The following is an 18,072-nucleotide window of genomic DNA, read 5'->3' on the forward strand; positions in this document are numbered from 1 at the left end:
TCCTGATACAACTCACTAAGGTTAGCTCTTCTTGCATTTTGGACTACAGAAACCGGCCATATTCATGAGCGTGTAATGCCACATAGGCCAGTGGCAGGGTGGGAAAGAACACACTGGCGTACAAGAAACATCCCTCAGATTCACTACAAAACTTTACTGACAAAATGTATACGGGCGAGAAGCAAGCAATTCTAAGGACTCAACAGCGAAGCTTCAACCAGGGGAAAATGATACTTGCCTGCACCTCAATGCGGGATGGAGTCTCTGGAGAAGAGGTGGGATCCTTTTCTTGTGTCTTGGGTAGGTCTTTCATGGAGACTTCTGGCCCTGACTCTTGCCTTCAGAAGAATCCAGATGACCCTGTCTCTTTCTTGTTTATGAGCAATTCCCACTGAAGTTACTCCTATAGGGGGGAAAAAAGAAAAAGAGAGAGAGAAATTTATTCCTATGTAGAGCAGGACTTATAAGGGTTGTGCTTCACAGAAATCTCACAGGAAAAATTTACACAGGTGCCTGGGTCTTGAGCTGACACTGTACACAGAGGACTTCCACCTCAGATTACAGAATGGATCGGGGGTGGGGGGGAAAGCCTTTTTCCCCCCCTAATATTAAAAGCAACATGAGCACAAGTTATCTTGATAAATAAGGAGATACAATTCATTTAAAAAATTAAACACAAAGCAAACCTTTCCCTTCTCTACCCAATCTCACGGCTGTAACTGTTCTCCCTTCAATCCCCGATTCACCCTTTTTGCAGGAAAATACATCTGCAGGGCCAAATATTGCCGCCTTTGCTCTGAATAAACTTCTTTTTCCTCCCAGGTAGACCTAACATCTCAGCCACCACCACCACACTCCCACTGACACTGTGGAATGTCCAGACATGCAAAATTCCACCCCAGTGCTTTGGAGACGATAATATTTCCCTACCCAGACCTACCTAAAGAAAAACACATCAAGTTACTCAAATATTTATTCCTAGATTCTGGAAGGTCAGACTGATCTCACTTCTACAAGCGTGAGTCCGGAGTGGTGACTGAAACTCAGGATTTACACCCGCGTGTTTGCAATCAGCATGAAGCCACTCAGTGGGCATCTATCATCAGAAGTGTAAAATGAGAGCTTTGCATGCATAAAGCACTGCCAGATAAGCCCTCAGTCTCAAAAAGCAATGAAATGAGCCAGGCCCGATTCCGATGCTGCATCAGTATTCAGGGGTGGTTTCGGTGGGACAGCTCAGTATTTCCACTGGAGTAAGGAAAATCAGGATCAGGCACCATCTGCCTCAGAGTCAAGCGCCCAGAATTGCTCTACACATTTGAATCCCCCTCCCCATTTCTTTACTCTCTTACACGTTCCAGGTTTTCCATTCAGCTCCGACGACAAAAGATTTTACAAAATGACAGTCCAGATTGAGAGAACAGAAATGACAACCTCTGACAAAAGAGATACCAAACTTTTATCAACGATAAGTGCTCCTTGCACACAGACACTGCTCTGCAATGGTAAATATAAGGCAGATGTCGAATGGAAATTAAACATTGTGCTCCCAGGGTGGCCTCGGCTGCATTCAGAGTTTGATTTAAAACAAGGCCAGAGTTCTTTCATCATTTCTTCAAAAAGTTTCAATTCTAAAGATATTCCAAACAGACACATACTTGACCTAGAACTTGGCAATGCAAGACAATATATATGTGTAAAAAAGACTAATGTGGAGAATAAAAGGCAAAGCAAGTTGTCTGTAGGACGGACTAAGAGACTTTGTTCACCAAATCACTTATATTTCAGTGCTCTGAGAGTTAAAAGTGAATTCAGGTGAAATATCTTTTCCCGTTTCTTTCAAAGTAAATTCATAGCAAACATTTATCATTTAGGAGACTCAGACAACTAGATAATCTTGAACATAACCAAACCAAGGAGTCTAACTATTCAGCAGTTTAAGGAGTATTTCTCTGCAAGCTTTTTAAGGCTTAAACCATATTTACATCTGTGAAAGCACTCTGCCTGTTATTATTAGACATGATAAAATAGCACTAGATATTTGCAGTGGCTTAGATATTCAGACTCAAGAAGCACATATTTGAACGGTCTGTAGTGTTTTCTTTTTATAATTTCTGATAATATAATAGCTCAGTCAAAAGACTGCAATAATAGTCTTCTAAAAATAAAATCCCAAAACTGCTAAATATACTGTACAGTTAGGAGAGTAAGTATAAATTTAAGGGTTGAAAAGATGCTCATATTACAGAAACAGTTAAAAGCATAAAGCAAATTGCATTTGCTTCTCTTTTACTTTGTTAGATTTTTAAGACAAAAAATGACTGAAAGTGAAATTACTAGCTTATTTACAACTTGAATATGTAAATATGTTTCTACTTTTCTTGGAAGCCATATTTTAGAAATAATTTCTTTTTCTAAGCAATTTCATATCAAATGCAGTAAAACAAAAAACTTTTGAGGCCATGACTTTGTAACCTCCCTAAAGTTTTGAACACCGGAAAAGCTGGCCTGTTCACACAAGACAATCAAACACATACTTAAATGCCAAGTAAAGTCCTCTATGCATTTTTCCCCCCATGAAAGGAAGAAATTGTGACAAGATTTTACTTTTAGATGACCTGACAAAGCAGCACTTTCTGGCACGAGCAGGACAGTCATTCCCCCTTCATTTCCCAGTACAAGATTCAATCATCTGAAACACAAACCTCATTCTACACTGAGATATTTTCAAATAAAACCAAGTTGCAAACAGTCTCTCTGGCCTTTTTAAAAATCATTTTCAATTGCTTTAAAACATAAAATACAGATGGATGGATGGATGAATGGACAGCTAGAGAAATGCTTTCAGTCATGCTTCCTCCCCCCCCACACCTTAAAATTGAAAAGCATCAGTATCCAAATAGCAACAGGAAATTTTTACCTTGTGGCTAAATAGCTCACTGTTCACTTTGCAGCTGCCTCTATTTTTTTGCTGGGCAAAACACCAATACAAAAGCCTTTCCTAAGAAACCAAGCTTTTGACATAAGGGCAGCGACAAACGCAAACCTACAAAGAATTTTTCCCCCGTCCCGTCGTTATAATTCCTAATTTTGTGGGATGTATTGCTGGGCTGTTTATCATAACAGTGTGCAATAAAAAGGACGACTAACTCTTGCAATTTTCTCCCTACTCCTCCCCTTGACAGGGGCCACTGATAGGGAAAGAGGTTCGGAAAAGCAGAGCAGTGAAAGGCTAAGAAACAATAGGCAACCATGGCTTTGACAATGCAGCCCTGAACCCTTTTTGCTCCCGCTGTGACACTTGCATTCAAGAGCAAGGGCGGCTGCCATCATAAGAATGGACAATGGCATGAGGAATACAAGGGAGAGGGGGGATAAAAAAAAAAAAGGAAATCAGATGAATTCAGAGCTAAGATGGCAGAGCTCTCACCTTTTCCGCTTTTTTCGAGTAATCTGGATGGAGACGTCCCGCAGAGAAGAGATAAAAAGGGTGTGCTGAACTGTTGGATGGTTCTGAAGACTTCTGCATTTGCAAACGCATTTTAGAACTATTTGTAGGGGTATATATGCTGCATGCCATCTCTCTGTCTCTGTCTCTCTCTCTCTCTCTGTGCCTCTCTCTCTTCTGTTTTATGTCCTGCTATCTCCATCACACACCTCTAATAGTATGAAGACTTTCTGCCCATGTAAGTAAGTGAGAGTGTGTGTTCCTTAATGTTTGAATCAAGACACACGTCTGCATGCATTTCTAATCTAAGGAGCCTATAGCAGTTACTACAACTATCAATTAGTCAGCAATAGCTTGAGATCCCCATGTGTCTGGGTGAACAAAGGTGAGAAACACATGCAAATAGTACTACAGCACCTGGGTCACGTACAGTAACTTAGCTAGCAACAAATAATTGCATCTGTTTCTGCCTTTTCGATGCTTCTTGCTCATTGTTATGTAAAGTTACAGGTTATTAATGTGAATAGTAACACAATTAGACATGGCATTGTATATTTTCATTTGAACAACGCAATAAAAGGAAATTAAGCTTAACTAGATGGAAATAAATGGTGACTTAAAGGCTTAAAACTAAAAGATTCTCTGATCTGTAGCACCGCTTCCATTTTTTGATCAATTGTTCCTGAGTTAAAAATGCAAATGATGTAGATGTATTTGGTCATTTCATATATATTAGATAAGAAACTGATTATTCCAAAGGAGACAGAGAGGATGCCTAATTTCCTGAAGTTAAGCCATAAAGAGGGTAAGCTAAATCTGTTCCTACTTTTTTTAATTAAGCGACTGTTACTTTTAAGATCATTTTAAGGGTGTTTTTTCAGATGTCTTAGACTTAAGCCAAACAATTAAGAAGAAAGATACGGTACCTTTTACTCTCTCCTTCTTCTTAACCTCAAAAAATGAGCCTTACCTTTAAAAAACTGTCAGAGTCAAAACGGACTAAAAAAAAATTTAAAAATGCCCTGAACAAAATCGAAAACAATAAAATGAAAAAGCTCCAAAATCCAGCACCACCCTGACTCCGCCACAAGAAAAGACAGAGCTAGGTCGCTATCCATGAGCAGAGAGCATTTCAGAGGTGACAACACAGTCTGTGGACAATGTTATTTACACAGATTTGATAAGAGCGACCAGGGCTCCAAACCGTAATTTAATTTGCAGAAATTATACCCCACGTTTCGAAGCGCAGGGAACTCCGAAAATTAAGCGGTTTGACAGAAAGAGTTTGTTGCTGAGAAGTAAGCATTTTTTCCTCACATACAATATGCCCACAGAGTCCTGCAAGGATGCACGCTGCACAACCCTCTATCGTTAGCTCTCTTTCTACTTATATCAGCTTCCATGGGAGGCTAATTAGTGACACCGAAGGAAAAACATTCTTCCCGATTTTGGGCTCCGAGAAACTGTCAAGTTTATTTAGCTGTAGACGGCATAAAGAAAAACAAAAAAACAATCTTAAATTTAAAACAACAGAAATACCTCCTTAAAGAAATAACTCCCCAGCTCCCTCACCTTTTAAGAACAGGCTAGTGGCTAGAAGATTACAGCCGGCCACTGCTAACAACACAGAAGGTGCTCACAATGAAGCAAGATTAAAGAAAAGCTGCCGTAAAACAATGTCTTTGCCCAGAGAAGCCCTGAGCGCGAGCGTCCCAGAGCTGACTGTACAGCGTAAAATAAAGCAATAACGGGCTTTAAAAGAAACGGTGCTAAATGGGTGTTGTGCTGACCCGCCATGCAGTTTCATTTCAAAACTTAGCTGTTGGGAATTGCAGGCGCTATGGAGACAGAAGATTTCCAATATGCCAAGCGCAGAGTTTATCGCAGGCTCTTTGCTCTCTGAAAGAAAAGACACCGCATAGAGGACCAGCACAACACGGAGAGCAGTGGCCGCCTCTGCAACTCCACCAGAAACAACCACGCTCGCCGTCCCTTTGCCAGAGGTCCTACCGGGCAGACAAAAGCATAACAAAAACTACAAAATAATCTCGCCCTTCGCTGAACAATGAGACCTTAAAATATACGTACGCCAGGGTATTACATGCAGAATAGGCAGGGGGAGGGGCGGGGGGATGAGAACAACATTTCCCATCAATGCGTTTTATTTCTTAGTGCCTGAAAAGGCTGTTTCCCACTTTAATGTGAATTACTCATCTCTTTTATCGGGCCAGTCTGTTGCCTGCAAATGTACATCTCAGGTGAAAAGGGGCATTTGTTTCGGAGTTCAAACAGAAACTAATCGCTCGATACTTATCTGGGGTTGAAAAGTAGTTAAATAGAATAGCAAAGACTGTAATCATTCCCGTGGCTATCTATCCACTAACTGCACTTGGGCACGCAGGTCCGTCAGACGGTCAGGTAGCTAAGGGAGGAAGGCAGTTAAACCAGAGAGCCGGGTATTTTTACTACTGTATTTTATGCCCAATTCTTCTAGATCCTAGTCTAAGTCCCAACACCGTCGCCCCTTCAAACATACCACATTCTGCTAAAATAAGTCAGCTTTCTTTAAAAAAAAAACAAACAAAACACCAACAGATGAATAGACACCGCTAATCAGATGTAATGTAATCGAATGCTCTTCTTCATCTAATCTGCCTACTCTGTGTAATCTAGCTATTCTACCAGCTCCGGCATTTGTAATAGGCATGACGTTGATTCACATCTCGTATAATGTTATTTCAGTATTTTATTTTTAAATGAGACTACAAGTTGGGTGGCTACTTTGCATTCAAAACTCTTCATCAACTCTGTAAACGATATCATGTGTAAAGCAAAGCTGATCTGCACCTTCCTGCTACTTTTTAATTGTTACATTTCATAATGCTGCAGACAATTCTCAGTGCACGGCACAAATTTTTAAACGGACAAAAGAGCAACAGGAATTTAACAACTGAACTGCTCAAGACCAACAGCAAAAAATGAAAACCACACAGCTATTTGATAAGATCTGCCTTGAGACATAAACTGGAAAGAGATGAAATCTTGTCAGCATACAACACTGATCCATTTTTATGTTTTCTAAAATGCAGAATGATTTCCTTAAAAACAAGCGTTTAAACAACGTCTGCCTAGGTTTTCCCCAAAGAAAAACAAAACCTCGGCTTATTTTACAGGACAAGCAGGATTCACAGATTAACGGACAAATCGGTCTGCTAGGTAAATGACAGCGGTGGAAAGAACAAACAAGCCTTCTCATACAAACAAATATATTTGAATATAATAAAAATGTTGACAACAGTTATGTGATTAAAGCAATTGTTTTTTTCATTTAAGGCCTTACCATTGGAATAATTTAAAATTAAGTGAGAAACATCAGCCCCTTGGGTTTTGCAGAAGAGATTTAATTTGTAGAAATAGTTGTGGGTTTTTTTAAACGTAGCTATTTTCAACGTTGCAAGATAAAGCTTTCTTTTTTTTCTAATTTTATTTTAAGAATAGACCCCATTTAGGATTTCACATTGTAAATCTCCCTATGTCTGAATGCTGTTACAAGGTTTGACAATGAAAGAATAATTCATGTCAGACAAAAAGAGCCCTTCAATCAGCTTCATGCAGCTTTTCTCCTGCAGGGCTATGCCAAAACGAATGTGGAATCCTGAACTGAACCATCCATCACATTTCCCGAGTCTTTCAATTAATGACACTGCAATCAGATCGATGGCGTGTAATAAGAAAAGAGCTTTGCATTTCTATACCTATTAATTCGCTGAGTAACTCCAGTGGTAAAACGTGACCAGAAAGGGAAAAGAAAAGAAAATTTCATCCTCCTAGCAAGATTTTTGGGGATGTTTAAGCCACTCTGTACAAGCCTCGGTTCTACATCCCTGTCTCACCCCAAGAACTGAGTGCTCAAAGCAAAAATCACACAGGCTTTTTGTTTGCTTGTTTAAAAGCAGGACAGTCTCCCTTCCAGACAGGTATTTTCTCTTCTGCTGCTAAGCACACGGAGCACTAAGTGTTTTCTAGGTAGACACTCTAGGTTATAAAGAGGAGTCCATTTTTCTTCCAGGCTCAGACTGGTCAGCCCGCACCAGAAATGCCCTCGACGCAACCTGAGCCATGGAGGATCGCAGTCACTCACAGGGCAGGACTCTGCAGACTCGTTCTCCAGTGCGAAGGCAGTAATTAGCGACAAAATTTCCAGCTCACAGAACATGCCAAGGATGGAGTTACCTCACGCAGTGATTAACCTCCAACAAAACGAGGTGGGGGAGAGAGCTGGGCAGGGGGTGAGGGCAGCCGGGACAAAAAAGTCTACCAGCAACCATGGGATGAAATTACAGTGACCTCACGTCAGTGAACTGGCATAAGATTTTGGATCGATGACAAAAATTATCGAGGCTTTGCAGAATGGAGCTGCCAAGCACATTTCAATTCCCTTACTGCAAACGTTGTGGGTATTGTTTGGAGAAACTGAACGCTACAGGAAAGAGAAAACTGCAATTAGCCAGAACACTGCGTTTGTTAAAGTGATTTAATTCGGAATTGTCTTTTGTTTTAAAAGGTAGCTTTTTGGCCTTAAAATGCCTGACTTACAAAATACCCTCTCTTTCAATATTACGCAGCTGCGCATTTCCTAAAAAGCTACAGAGTCTCTCGTTTCTGGGTCACGCGGGGAAATAAGAGCTCAAACCAAAAGGCTTTACCACCTTGCGGCTGCCGAACAGCTTAGAAGGAAGGAGTGATTTGGAGGACCTCCCAGGAGACAAGGGTGGGTCACAGGCGATGAGAGACACAACTTGCCTACAGAAATGATCCCGTTGTGTTGCTCTGGACAGGCAACTGGACATGAACTGCCCCTGCCAATGTTAACCCCTTCCTCTGGATCAGATGAAGCGTTCCATCTCCAGCACTGATACCGATTTCAGCAGCTTTGGCTTTACCTCAAAGGAAAGAAGCTGCGGCTGTGATAGGAGACGGACCCAGGTCAAAACCTACAAGACCTTCTTTTCGAAGCAAGAGACTTTCAGTGAGGTTGCGTACTTCGGAAGTCTTCAGAAAGGGAAAAGAAATCTTTATGAGAGAAAACAAGAAATGGAACAATAGAAAACAAGGGAGGTTTTTAAGGTTCACTTCATCAGTCCTTTCAAATATCAAAGAGTGCTTTTAAAGGATTGTTTCTGGCTTTGCCTCTTAGCACCTTTTATGATCAAATTTCATCAATTCTGAATTTCAGCAGCACCTTGAAAAAAAGCCTTGTTAATGCTGCATCTGAACATGCCCATCCTACCCCACAGGGAGTCAGACATGGTCTGCGAGCTTGCGGGCCAAGAAGGGGAACTGAACACACCACGGCAGTAAGGGAAATGGGAAAATGCCCATGAGCTGGCTTGCAAAATAAGTGCAACTAAAGCACAGTGAGCGATGCCCACTCACTGGTAGACAAAGAACAATAAATAAATAAATCATGCAGAAGCAAAGACAATTCATTTACAAATAAAACATGAGAGTTGAACGCAGGCTCAAGAAATAGAAAAAAAGAAATCCAGGATGAGAAACCTGTAAAACTTTGACTAGGAAGCCAAATGCAAAATATTTATATTGCATGGCACTGGATCTTTCTCTATAGAGCACCTAACTGCTCGGTGTCTCAGGGTCCCACCACGTTTCAGAAGAGCAGGTTTCAGAGCACAGTTGCAGCACACGCACCTCAGTGACCTCCAAGGCACACTCGGGCTAGAAGTCAGCCCAGATCAACCTCTCCCGACTCACAGGGCACATCACATCGCCAACAACCCCAACTACGTTTTGTGCTTATTGTCAGCATTGACACACAGGGAGGTGTCTTTAAGCCCGAGCAGGTTGCGGGAGTTGGGGGTGGGGGGGATATTTCTGACGTTATACAAGATTCTCACAGCGAGTATGTGACTGGAGATTTACAGCTCTGAACAGCGCCCTGCACTGCCCAGTTGCAAAGCACAGTATGTGCTCCACAGCTTAATAACCTACAAATGTCTTGTCTGCTAGCAGGTCAGGGAGAGGGGAGAAAGGGGTGCTGCCTCGAGCCATTATTTCAGCACTGGCTGCCTTCCAGGAACTAACAGAGCTTCAGAAGGCACGGGCAGGCTTGCTTACATCTGCTTCCCTCTGCTGTAGCTGCAGACAGACTTACACACTGGTATTTTATTTCTTTTTTTTTTTTTTTTTAATGGGTTTGGACAAGCTTTCAGTAGGTATTCTCAGGGTTCTTTTCTTCATCTCTCTCAAAGGAGCTTTGGGAGCGACCACTGCAAATGAATTTGATAAAGAGAAGGCTTCTATAATTGTTTGTCTTGTTCGGTGGCTGGGGCAACGGCAGCATCTGGCCTTGTGGTAATGCATCTGTCTACAAAAGCTGTGGAGCTTTGGTTAGCCCCTGTCAACAGAAAAAGTCAGCTACCTGCCTTGCTGCCATACAGACAGGCACACAAAAAGTCCACCTGGACTGTTCAAAGTCATGACCAAATCTCAGCTTTGGGAGTCAGACCTCGTCCCATGTGGTGGGATGCACTTCTGGAAATTTAGCTACAGAAACACAGGCCTGGGTTCAATCCCTACTGATCACAACACTTAAATAGTCATCATTCAATTTCCTTCTTTCTACTGAAATAGTAACTAAAAAGACATCTTCGCAATGTTCCTGGTGCTCTAGCACGTGATTAATACTACAACTAAATTTCAGCATTAAAACAATCAATTCAACAAGGACGCTGCTAGTCAGCCACCACCCATAAAAACTCCCCTGCGTCGCCTTATCTAGGAATCCTACCCCTAGCTTTCTCCAAACCCCTGTTCAAACTGTAGCACTGCAATCACTCCTTTCCATCAAAATAAAAGTATACTTCGGTACCTGCATTTTACAAATAATTATCTGACTATACAATATTATCAAAAGGTAGATAAGAAAATTAAAGGAAAACCTGAAGGTAAGTGAGATCATAGAATCAAAGTATGGTTTGGGTTAGAACAGACCTTTAAAGATCATCCAGGTGCTAAAACATTCCGAGGACGCGTATTGGATTACAAGGCTAGAAGAGGTCAGGCGTGGTTTAAGTTCTCAAGTAAGGGTGAGGATTTCCAAAAGAGGCAGGGACGTATATGGGACACTTATACATTTCCTAGGCACCTAAATGAGACAGAGAGGCACAGGGTCCTTTTGAAAGGACAGTGTGTTGCCACTGGAACGAAAAAAGGTTGAAGACCATTGGTTGAGGAGTCATGAAGATCAGGGTGGGGTGGGGTAGGGTGGGGGGTGATCCCAGCTTCACACTCCTCATGATGCCATGGAATCAAAAAGAGCGCTTTAGTTTTGTTCTGGGCTCTCTCCACCGACTGATCTCATCCTCAAATAAAACAATAGAATCACATATACAAATATTGGCAGCGCTCAGCCTTGTTTTTCACTGCAAGCCCAAAGGGCACGCGGCAGTAAAATTGCGAGCTCTTCTGAGCATGTCTAATCAGCTCTGCCTGCCAGAGTTTCAATCTCTGGTGGCCAGTTCTGTTCCCAATTTATACAAAAATGCAGCTTCTAGTATGCGTGGTGTTCTGAGGACAAGCTCTGGTCCTCAGTCCCATCTGAAACAGGAGAACACCACACATGGAGGGAGTAGGCACCGAATGGAGTTTATTAATTGGCTTCTCTTGATCTCCCTGCTGGGAACTCTACCCAAAACCATGGGGCTTGGTGAGAACAGCTCTCCAATGGATTTATTTTTCCACCGTGCCTCCTGGAGGTATAAGCTTGGAGAGGTAGCACAGAAGGTGGAAGACTAAACCATACCAGGACTCCCGGCTGCTCCAAAAGTCAGTGAAATTTGGAGGCTGCTTCATAGCAGAAAGCAAGAAGAACCACCCTACACGCTCCTCAGTCCCACCCAGCTCAGAAAGGAGGGGACAATAGTCCATCGTCACCCAGACAGAAGACATTAGCTCTTGCTCCCTCATCAGGGGTGTTTTCTCAGTCATTTAATTAACACCAGTAATTCAGTAGTGCCAACTTCTTTTAAAGAAGAACAAGCGGGCTTTTTTGCTCTTTTTTCTTTCAAGAGTTGTGTAAGTGCCTACAGATGCTACAAAGACTTTCAAAAATATTCAATAAGTGGGCTCTATTTAAAAGAAAAGAAAAAAAAACAGTAGTCCTAAACTACTAATTTTTAGACATTTAAAATTACACAAGATTAATCTTCTACAAAGTGTCTAGCCCTTGTATGACTAACATTGGGGTTTCCTACAGGGATGTAGCAGCCTAAAACTGATAAAACCCTTGAATACCCTATGTCATTTGAAAACAACACCTTTCAACACATTTCAAAAGCCCTAGCAAGTATTTCAACTGTCCCACACAACTTTCTGACATACAAACTGATGTGTCTCATTAATTCCTCTAGCATCTCAGGAGTGGAAACTTGGGAGAAAAAGGTTATGCACAATGTTATTTATGCTACTTAAGCAAATCTCTTAATTTCAATTGCCTAATCATTTTCTTGTGTCTGCTATCTTGGTTCTCACCTTCTTCGTGCTCTTCCTCGTCTACTACACTCCTATACATACACACACATATACATTTGGTCTTGACAGATATGCAGATAGCTCTTACAAAAAGGAGCTTAGTCTTAAATAATGCCAGGATACAGAAAAGAAAAAAAAACCTATTTACATTTCTGCAGGCTAAGAAATAAGTCTTATTCCCTCAAAAGCTGAGAAGCGGGATAATTTGAGGTACTATCAGATGCTTACCAGATTTATGCCAATGGTTAGTGAGCCTTAACTGCAAACACAGACATATCAGTGTTCTTGTAATTCAGCTGCTGCATGTTTTAAAGGGAAGTCGCCTCTTCTCCAAGAGTACACGAGTCACATGTAAACTGTTGAACCTGGAGAAATAAAACTTTCCTGATGGTCACAGTAGTTGCCTTATGGAAGACTTTATTACCCTTACATTAGCCTGTAAAATTACCATTATTATTGAACTCAAAACTAACCACTGGTGTTTCGACTCAGCAGCCTTCTACAGCAGAGTACAACAGGCTGACCATGCAACTGTGCGTATGATTCATACTTTCAAAGGCAGAATATAAGGATTATATACTGCTTTGGCTTGCTGGAGGATGTGCATGAGTTTAAACACCTGTGTATTAGAGCTCAAGAGAAACAGTTTTTTGGTTCCCGCCAAAGTATTCTGAGACCAACCATATCTGGTCTGAAGTGGATTTATTAAAACTTAATATTCTAGTGGAAATCTGATAAAACTAATATCCTCTAAACAGCTTTTGGCATCTAAGTCCCCACACAGGAAAGATGACCCTAGGGAATAAATACAATTTAGCTTAAGCCCTTATACAGAAATCAGAGGCCAACTACACTAGAGCAGTTTGATACAACTCCACTGTCTCTTTCCTGGACACTTTCAGCTATTTATACAAGCACTAAAACCGGCTACTGGGCTACCGTACGATTTTCCAAGTTTTACAACTCATTTTCTTTTAGGAATTCACCTTCAGAATGTTTGGTGAGAAGATACTGTAAAAACAGTGTTACCCCTCTGTAAGTCATATTACCTATGAGCATGCTCAGACCTCAAAGAAAATGCCTGAAGAACCCCTCATAAACCAAGTCTAGCCTGGAATAAGTAGGTGGTTTCACTAACAGCAGTGAGGTTTTGGCCCATTTTTTCAATTGAAAATCTGGTACAATGAAGCCTGAAGAACTGAAAAAAACATATACAAACCATGATCAGAGACTTAGGTTTCTAAACCGTATTGAGGTTGCAAAAACAAATTGACATCAACATATGGGGAAAGTCTGAAGTTGCAGCAAACATTCGCATATGTGAGAAACTTTGGCATGTAAGAGTCCCCATTAAATTCAAATATACAATGCACAAGATTAAAGTTATTCAGAGGCATTAGTGTTTGCAAGATCAGACCCCGAGATTTCTCTGTGTAATAACAGTTACTTTAGGTTTAATCTGTTATTGCATTAATATCTATAAAGAGCATATATAAATACAAATCAGATGGCAGCTGCAGTCTCACTAAAGAAAAACAAAAAGATTGGAGGGCTAAGGGGGAACTAAAATTTCCATGATGGCAATTTCCAATGCCATGTATTTTGGTATTATCACCCTGCTCAAACTGCAGCTATTTTTTTTTCCATACACAATACACACACATATACATATGAGAACGAAAAAGGCAAACATATGAATTTGAGAAAGAAGAGAAGGACAACACTGATGGGAAAAATTGCTTCAAAATGGACAGATTGCCCTTACACAGGCGCAAGTGATAGTCTTAAGTATGGCAACCCCCCTCAGATTTCTGTGAAAAGCCTGATGTGCTCTACTTAACGCTTAAGAAAATTCACTAGGGAATAATGACCTCTAATTTATTTTGACTACAGCGATCTTCATCTGTGCTTCTGTTAATCTCACTCTGAAGATTTCAGGGCACTTTTTAACTAGACGACTGACTCATTCTCTAGCTGCCCGGTAGTTAATCTGCTCAGATATTTCCCCAAATAACCATCTGCTCTACCTTGTATTTGTTTCACTCTCTGACCATCTTAGTTCTTGGTCTGTCCTGCTGGCTTATTCAGCACTCTTTAAATTTCTCCTCTGGCCTTATGTCTGGTTGCTTATGTTTTGGACAGACAATAGAGGTGATACAGGCCATTATTCATGAGAAGCTTCAAGTGTAACGTGAGAAACATCTCATCTCCTGACCCCTGTTAGCATAAGAATTGCTGATAAAATTCTGGACTGAAAGAGAAGAATCTTCTGGGAAAAATATAGGCAAAAGTTTCACTTGAGAGATGTGTTTTGTAAGAAGAATCCAGATTAATTCTCTGCCTAAGGACCAGATCTAACTCCTAGTACAGATACTGAGAATCTAGAGAGGTAGTGCAGAAGAGAGCTTACATGCTTGTGAAGTTTTAAAGAGAAGGATATTCTTCACCACTCCTACAGCTCTTTGCTCTTGTATTATTTTTTTTATCCAAGGATCACAACGTGATTTTGCACACTTCAGTGAATTAAGCCTTACAACGCTTCTGGAGAGGGTGTAAAAGTAGTTCTATTGATTCCACTTCTGGATCACCTAAGTTAAAGATCGAAGCTGGATCATGCATTTTCATGCATCATCAAGTTACCAAGTTTTAACCAGTTTCAACCAATTTTAACAGAGTTACATCTGAAAGAAGCTGGGGTGACGCAGCAGGAAAATCACACATTCTGAAAGCACTGTCTCTGTCATAGGATCATCAGACACTAAACTGAGAGTACATCTGATCACAGAAAGCAAATTTTGGTAAGAGTAGAGCATATATCTGCAATTTAGAAGCAAAGGCAGGAACTGACCCACCCTACTGTCTGCTGATCCACCTATGGAAAACCCATAGACAGACAGATGCATTCGTCCGGAAGCAACAAATGCCATGCCACTATATACCTACATAACACACTTAAGGCAAACTTCTTTCTAAGAAAAATTTTCAGACTTTATTGACTTTACCCCAATTCATTCAATTTACAGATGTATCGTCAGCTCCAGCAATTCTCTATCACATTTGCTACAGGAATCAACGCTGTTAACACCGCCCTCGTGGAGAACAGCAAAACACAATGTTGAACTCCAGTGGAGTAACCTCAAGGGTATCAGATAGGACTGACAAGCAGTCACATCCATGGGACAATTTTCAGCAGAAAGAGGTGCTACCCTGCTTGCTGAGACAGGATGAGACAAGCGTTTAGGAAACCCATTCCATCCTGTGTCCCCTGCAATTGGGATAAATCACGTGACTACAGTTTTTCCACATCTAGCTTTGGTGAATCTTATCACAGTTACTTCTTCCTTTTCCTTGTTCGCTTTGAGACACTGTATCACTCCCAAGTAGCCTCATAAGCAAAGCTTTGATGCTGTTTGTACTTCCGCTGGGTATTATTTCACACCAAAGTTGGCACAATTGGCATCAATGGGGTTGCTTTAGCAGAGCACTAGGCCTACCAACTTAATTTTATTTTTATGAGACATATAGACAAGATAACGTGTCATACCTCAAAGTGGCAGAGAGATGTCTAGTCTATCAATTCACATGCTCAGCTTTAGCTAGTGGAACTGCACAAACCAAAACTGAGATGGTTTATGTGCCGATTCACCATGTAACAGAACATAGGACCTGCACGTGAACCTTGCTGAAGCTCTTTAGCTGAACACTTGTCACATCAGAGCAAAACCCTTCAACCTGTTTCTGCCCTCCACAAATACTTAAAGTTTGATCATGCATCCAAACTCAACAGAGTAAGACCTGGCATGGATGTAAGGGATGCTAATGAGTCAAAGCAGCTTGTAACAGACGGTCCCACTTCGTCTAACCGGAGCCCAAAGGGTTTGTCATCCAGCCGTGCATGAGATTCAAAATGCAGGTGCACTCCCAGGATACACTACAATTTTAATATCATATTGTACTGATTATATTTAAATCTTACCACATTCATGAGGGGGAGGTGCTACCTTCCTCCTTCCACAGTTGGGTGAAGTGAGATGCAGAGGGGCGTAATTTGACCCAGGATATAAATCATGTCTGTGTCGGCCACAGACCACAAGTTCACAGCTTTCAGTGAGTTTTCAGTGCACTAGGTGTTACTGGCTTTCACCAGAGTACTCGATTCAGCACAAACTAAACCAATACTACTTCAAAGGAAAAGTATTTAATAAATGGCAAACAGCAAACCAAATGGGCAATTAATATTCTTGGACGGATCAAAGGAAAAAATCTACACGTACATACTCAAACTATTCCAAAACGAAATCTAAGCATACTGAGAAATGTTTATAGATGTTCAAACTGCTAATGGCATGCAAGAGGCTTATCTTTCAAATATCACAGGTCAATGAAAAGGAATATGTGAATTTCCAAATGTTCCTTGCTTGGCTGATCCATCAATATGATAACTAATACATACTTAAACTCCTCAATGTACTCCCTGAAATTAAAACAACCAGATAGCTCAGCAAGAGCTTAAATAACCATTATCAATGGATTTCAGATAAAAATCAAGAAATAATTTCAGAAAGATCACCCAACACAGTCAAATGAAATAGCTTTGGAAATGGGTCAGGGAAGTGTGAGCTGGCAACCAATTACATTTCGTATGCAGAGGCAGTTCAGCAACAAAAAGTCTCCTCAGATTAAAAGCTTGACAAAGTTGGTCCAAGCTTTGCTCCTCACTAATTGATGGGGAAAAAACCTTCAGTAAACTACCAACTTTCTACTTGCCACTAGTGTTCACGATAGAGTGGATGTTTGCTCAGAGATAGGGTTTGGGTAGAGGCTGCACCTTTTCTCTCCTCATTTTGGTAAATCGGAAGCAGTTACTTAGTGGTTCTCAGCACCTCCCAACGCACACATGGCACAAGCACAGGGCAGGCACACTCCCCTCCTTGACCCATAACGTGTCCCCAGTAAATGACAGCACCGTAGGCAGGATTGCTGGGCATCCTTGTGCCGAGTACAGGCCAACAGGAGCTCGGGGAGCCTGTTCCATTGTGTTGCCTGCACAGCCCACAGCACAGCAGTGGCACTCCTGATGCAGGAGTTTTGACATACAAGTTGAGTTAGGCAAGACGACTACCTCTGCATTAAAGCTTAAGGAAGGAAACAGAAAAAGCCTGGAATGCTTACATAGGTTTACAAGTCACCATCAGTTTAAAGGTATTTAGGCTCCTAAAGATAGTGCCAGGAGCCTCACTGAATCTTCTGCAACACTGGAACACTAAATTCCTGTTTATTTCAAGAGACACTAGACACCAAGTCTTTCCTTTGTTGTTTGCTTTTATCTCATTTTCAACCTATCCCTGCCATTATCAGCTGAATGCCTTTCAAATTCTGGCCCTTAAGCACTTTTTTTTTGTTGTTTAAAATAGGACTTGGAAGTCCAAGTCATTAGATGCTCTTGTAAACCTGCTCTCAGCAAAGTAAAAGGAGAGTCCTAGAAGTCTGCAGTACGGAAAAGAAACTCACAGTATGGGAGAATCGAAAGAATGCCATCAAGGAATTACAGTGCTGTCTGCATGATAACACTTTACAGGTTTCATGTGTGGAAATGCAGAAACACTCCCACTTTCCTTTATAAATGGTGGTGTTATTTTAATTTTAGTATCATTCACAAGTTCCAACTGGAATTAGGGACCCTCAACGCTAATGACACACTCCTGCCACTCGTCAATCCAGGTCCTTAGGAAAAATATCAAACATTACTCAATTCACCACGCAACATAGGAGCACTGGAAGAGCAGTCTCACTAACTAGTTCAAGGGAGGGCATTTCCAAACAAGGCAATTGAAAGCACGGGTCAAGGTTAGCACTGAATTCACACACATGGAGTTTGAGAGGAAAAATCCTTCTCTCTGGGCGTCTCTTCCTGTTAATCTTGTTTCGGTGCTGGCTGGCCCAGCTGCCTCTCCCGCTCTCCTCTCTCCTGGGCGGAACCCTGCAGTTCTTTGATTTCCTTTCATATTTGCAGCTATGTCATTTCTGGCTGACCCTTCCCAAACCTCGGGTGTTTTCCTTTTGGAGCTGCAAGA

General features: G+C 41.3%; 1 long non-coding RNA gene across 1 annotated transcript in view; it reads right to left on the reverse strand.

The window, feature by feature from the left end:
* Nucleotides 1-239: 239 nt before the first annotated feature.
* The window catches only part of LOC128918750 (uncharacterized), a 40,660-nt gene continuing 22,827 nt past the window's right edge, over nt 240-18,072 (reverse strand). The window contains exon 3 of the long non-coding RNA XR_008469698.1: nt 240-403. This is a non-coding gene — a long non-coding RNA (uncharacterized LOC128918750). The remainder of the gene's footprint in view (nt 404-18,072) is intronic.

The sequence above is a fragment of the Rissa tridactyla genome, chromosome 17, assembly GCF_028500815.1.
Source record: "Rissa tridactyla isolate bRisTri1 chromosome 17, bRisTri1.patW.cur.20221130, whole genome shotgun sequence".
NCBI lineage: Eukaryota > Metazoa > Chordata > Aves > Charadriiformes > Laridae > Rissa > Rissa tridactyla.